Source organism: Lolium perenne, chromosome 7 (genome assembly GCF_019359855.2).
Source record: "Lolium perenne isolate Kyuss_39 chromosome 7, Kyuss_2.0, whole genome shotgun sequence".
Lineage (NCBI taxonomy): Eukaryota > Viridiplantae > Streptophyta > Magnoliopsida > Poales > Poaceae > Lolium > Lolium perenne.
Window position 1 is genome coordinate 278,013,339 of NC_067250.2, and position 5,445 is coordinate 278,018,783.

General features: G+C 41.6%; 1 long non-coding RNA gene across 1 annotated transcript; it reads left to right on the top strand.

Annotated features, from left to right (window-relative positions):
* Positions 1-5,210, top strand: LOC127325850 (uncharacterized). The gene is made up of 5 exons (XR_007867391.1): positions 1-191; positions 946-1,041; positions 2,092-2,436; positions 2,528-2,607; positions 4,621-5,210. It is a non-coding gene; the product is annotated as an uncharacterized lncRNA (long non-coding RNA).
* Positions 5,211-5,445: the final 235 nt, after the last annotated feature.

Below are 5,445 nucleotides of genomic sequence, written 5' to 3' on the forward strand. Positions count from 1 at the left end.
GGTACCCTTATTTTTCTGTTCCACATCGCGGCCGCCGGCTACTCTTCTTCACCGAAGCCGGCAGCGTCGAGGAGGACGCGGAGGTGGAAGAGGAGATCGCGCTGGACTCCGACGGTAGCGGGGTCCCGGTCCGCCACGTCTCCGGAGGGTACTCATCGCCCTCGTCCTTCTTCCGCCAGGGCCCAGCTACGGTACCTCCTCCTCTTACCTCTAGTGCCGCCCGCAGTCTCATCTCCCCCATCGCCGGCGAGAACCTACTCCACCGCACCACCCCGCATCCCTCCACCTACAGCCGCAAATCCTCCATCCCTCAATGTTATGTTGGCAGATCTAGGCGTTTCTAAAATTCTGATATTTTCCTGATTAATAATCATACATGTATGTTCTGTCAATTTACTGATGACTAAATACAAACTGTCAAAATCCTAGCCCATGATCTTGCAGCGGGAAAGCATCAGCACTTGCCTCATTAAAAGCCAAAATAAATTGTACATTAGTGGTCCTCGGTAATTAGCATAGTTTCAGGTTAGTACTCTTCAGCACAGTAGTTTTTCCGCTTGTATCTCATATATTCCTCGTTTTTCCGCTTGTAGTTTCAGTAATAGGGACTGTTTTTGTGCTTCGAGTTGCTTTGCAACCGGGAGCATGACCTGTTGTTAACAGTTTGACCATCCTGTTCTGGTGGAAAAATTAGAAGAAGCCTACATTATTGACGCATACTAGCTAAATCTGGTGCTGCTTCAATTCATGTGGGTGAACCTTGAAGGCTTAATTAGCACACAAATTTCAGCTTAATTGTGATCATGGCATGCTCAGTAATTTACATGACTTCATAGTAGATTTGCTGAAGATATAAGCAAGGCAATTGAGCCGGAGGAGAGACCTGCTTATTTGGACTTGCGGGAGCATGTCGCGGCTGGCTTAACTGTGATCTTTGCGTTATAGGGATATCTGAATTTCCTCTTCATGTTATATTCGAAGTCTAGCTGAGCGAAGTCTGCAATTGTACTGGTGCATATGTGTTCGCCAATTCTGCATTAGGTAAATGAATTTTATTTGGCATACAAATTTCAGCTTATAGCATTAAATCTCATGTTTGTCAGTTTTAACGTGATGAGGTTGCTAGTTCAAATGTTGGCCTCACGGCAACTATAATACATGTCAGATGGTAGCAGAGTAACAATTATCTAGTTTAGTTAATATATTGTGTGTCATTTAGGCTGCCAACTTGAATGTTCTAGTGCTCCTTTCACTGTTTTTGCTGGTAGTTTATTTAGGTGGTCACTCATGATTTTCCTCTGGAAATTTCACATTATGTGTGTGTGTGATTTCCATAGCTTTTATAGCAAAAGAAAATTTTGCTGGTAGCTTTTGGTGGTAAATCAACATATGTAATTAAATGCAGCGTAGTTTCGGGCTTGATTTAGTGATGACCAGTTGTCAACATCTCAACATAGTAGCAGTTACCAACTTGTTCACGCCATACATTGCCCCTTGAACTATCTTAGTAATCACAAATTCTTTTTAGACATGGGGCGGTAATGTTAGACAATCATTTGGTGGCAACTCATGTTGAACAATGTGTGTTTTTCATTACATGTTACTAGTAAAGGTGCACGTACCACGCACGTATTATAACCTTTACATGTATAAATGTATATGTCCCATAAAATATTTTATGGAAATTTTACATTCATAGATCACATACTGACCTGAGTGATTGCAGACTTTTGATGACACATATTTGACTTCCAATGAAACTACTCCCTTCGTCTATAAAAGCATGTGGAGGGTTTGTCTAAATGTGGATGTATCTATAAACTAAAGATCGTTAAGATATATTCAATTCCAAATTTAGATAAACTTTCAACATTCTTTTATGGATAGAGATAATATTAAATTTATACTTTCACAATACCGCAGATTTACCTAAGAATATATCTAGGCAATAAAGCAAGCGTGTCTAGATGTATCTGTAATAAGCAAGGAAAAAAATAGCGCGCTATAACAAAATAGCGTCGACTAAAAAATTATCAAATAACAACCGATTATTTTTCTGAGGCTGACATGGACACGTCTCCCATGGAACAGGGACATGCCCACCGTCCTTGACACCTACTGGCTAGTGCAGGTCACAGCTATCTCTCATCCGCTTCTAGATAAAGCAAAACTCAGTCAGCCGGTCATCCTCATTTACTTCCTGTGACTCCACCACTGCCGGACACCGCAGGCCTGCTCCTCTGCCTTCACGCCGCTAGCCTCGACGGCCAGATCCTCCATTTGCTCCCTCCAGGCGAGAGTAAAGCAATGTGAATAACTGAGTCAGTCTTTCTGCTAGTTGTGAACTGTGTGCTTTCTTATCTGATATGCAGGAATCGATGGAAATTAGTGAGATGGAGACCAATTTTGATCATGCTTGCCCTACACCTCGCTGAGGTATGCCCTTCCATATAGTTGTTTACTCAGAGCTATACAGGATGCTCAAGCGCTTCCTCTGTTAAATTGAACTGCTACATTTTTTTTACAGCTGTGATGAACTGCTACATTGAGCTGGCGATGGATGTCTATATTCCTAGTTTAGTGGCAGCATTTGCAATGACATCAGAGGTATTTTCTGTGTTGTTCCCTTTCTTGCTTGGCACAAGGTAGCAGGTCCAATTTTTCTTTCTGGAAATTTGAATGTGCACCTGAGTGAGATTTTGGCGTACAAGCTGTCATTTGTATTTCTTCGTTAAAACTATTCCAATGAAGATCCTTTTCGTTGCAAAATGTGCTTTGTGATTGAAACATCTGGAAGAGTTAGCTTAATAACATATATTTTGCAGAGCCACAGCTTTTGATAATATTTCTGGAGGCTGAAAAGATTATAAATACTACATTTCCTTCAGTTATAAGTTTTAACCCCCTGCCTTGGTTGATTTGTGTTATTTTGTTAAAATGAATCTTTCTTAAGCCATAATCACAGTTATTTTTTTATTCAAAGGTGATGTGGTCTTTTGTTCAGAAAATGGAAGTTTTAATTACCCCCTGCATCTGCATCATTTATGCAGTCTACCACTCCACATATGAAACCATGAAATCTGACAGATGAACCATGCAAACAGAAAATGTGTTATGCCCGCTGCTCTTTTTCTCTAGACTTTTGTACCTCGAATGCTCCATATATCATTATTCCTAAATAGGATGATAGACCCATCTATACCAGCTTATGGCAATCGGTAAAAAACGTAGTATTGATAATGATTGAAGTTGTTACTAGGTGTATCCTGAGAAGTGCATGTTCTAGGTAATATACCACATAAACCAAGATAGATACTCTCCGGGGTTGCATATGCACATAGCCCTGCAGCCACACATGAAACAATTAAGCCATAGACCAGTTTTATAACATTGACTGAAATCAAGTTTATGTACCATTTGCATCTTTGTTGGTTACGTTGCTCAATTGGATACGCTGTGAAATCAGTGAGGGCGCCGCTCTTGTTTCAGACACTTCTTTATTAACACCACTCTGGGCTGCAGCCATCTTATTTTTCTGGCGGGATATACGTTGTCTCTGTATATACTCATCTTTTTGCTTGACAGATAATCGAGCATACCAATTTTGACCACTTAGCTGCTTTTTTCCTTTGTTGAATAAGTTCATCACGATTGTTAGTTAGGTCTGTAACTGGGCCACACTTATAAAACTTCAAAGTGGATGTGCCCGGTTGATATCGTTTAACATTACTGCAACCCACAATAGACTCGCCACCTGAATAATGCAAACATTGGTATAGATAAGATTATAGAGCAATATGTCTGTATAGTAGAGAAAACATGTGCTTGGTGTGCCTGCGTTTTGAAATCCCCTCTTTATTGTTTGCATACCACTCTCTCTTCCTCTGCCTCTCGGACTCTTTTGGATCTGCATATATGGCCCATATTTGTGGAGATCACTACATATTTCCACTATAAAAAGCTAGTTCAACGCAGCGACTGCCTTAATCCAATACATTTGTTTAGCCCGTCAATAGAGTGTGCTTGGAGGATGACATGTCCGGAAAAAGACACTACTGATAATATCAATTATGTGTTGGTAAATACATTTGTAGCACAGTGATGCTAATTGCATGATTACAATTCTAATACCAATATCGATATTCAACCATTGCTAAATTTGAGAGACATGCTAGAATTGCTAAACGATGCCAAATCACCCTAGTTCAAAATGCCCTGATTATACGCAACACAGCGGCTGTACAACTCAAACCCTATTTCAGTTGAAGTTCAGTCATTCTTTCAATTGATAAGACATTTGTTAGCACCCAAAGTTAAAGACAGAAATGCAGACTGTACCTGAAAACCTAAAGCCCGTTAGCTTTTCTGTTCAGGACAGTGAGGGAACCAGATTGCAAAACATGCCAGCCCAACCACCAGTAAAAGGACTTAAAAGGAATTGCATCTAAACATACCTGTGTTAGAACCTCTGAAATTTGATCCTGCTTATCCTAGTATGGAAGTGTTGCAAGTAATATGATCTGTGTCATATTGTCCACATGTTACAGGTATCAGTTGCCATACGTATGTCTCAACTGAATTCTGATGTAATGGTATTGTTCCTTGTATTATTTGTTTCAGGTTTTAAGCTACTGAAGTCTAAACTCTTAAGCACGGTGATCTTGGAATCACCTTGAAGAATTGGAGAAGCTAGAAGTGGTCGAGATGTCCTTGGAGGAGTTGGATGCTGTCAAGGTGGGTGAAGATGGAGGCGACGGCCTGGGGCCTACCCAAATCCCGTCGGGCAACGCGTGGTCGCCGGCGTGCAGGGTGGGGGCACCCCGCCGAAATCGCATCGGCCAGGGCAAGGTCGGAAAGGGCAGGGCGCCGGCGGCGTGCGGACGGTGAGCTCGGATGCGTCGGCGGCGTACAGTGTGCGGCGGCGTGCACGGGCGTTGTCGGGTAGCATGTAGCGTGGCTGCGTTTGATGGAGAAGTCGAAAAATCGTGCGTAGCGGTTATTCTTTTGTTATTCTTTTGCTCTGGTTTCGCTGTTATCGTGGGATGTGGGAGGTGGGGGTGTAACACTTGTTTTAAGGTAAATCTGAGCCGGTGGTTTCCGCGATTGTATGGTCAAGATCGTTTGGATCTGCCGCTCTCTCTCTTTTAATAGTAGTGGAGATGACAACTTTGTAATTTCATCACTTTGCAAGGATTGCATTTTTGGTTTAATTTTTTGGCAGGAATTTTTGTGGTTGTTTAGGTGGCAACTTATGCTTTTAGGTTCGTGTCTTATGTTGTTTTTTGGCGGTCATTTCTTGGTGTGTTAGCCGTAGGTGCTATTGTATGTTTCGCTTGTCGGGGTATGGTAGATATGCTTTTCTTTAGATGTCAGCTTATGTGAGATGCTTATTTGTTAAATTGTCAACAAACATGTGGTGTTTCCTTTTGATTTTTGCAGCCACAT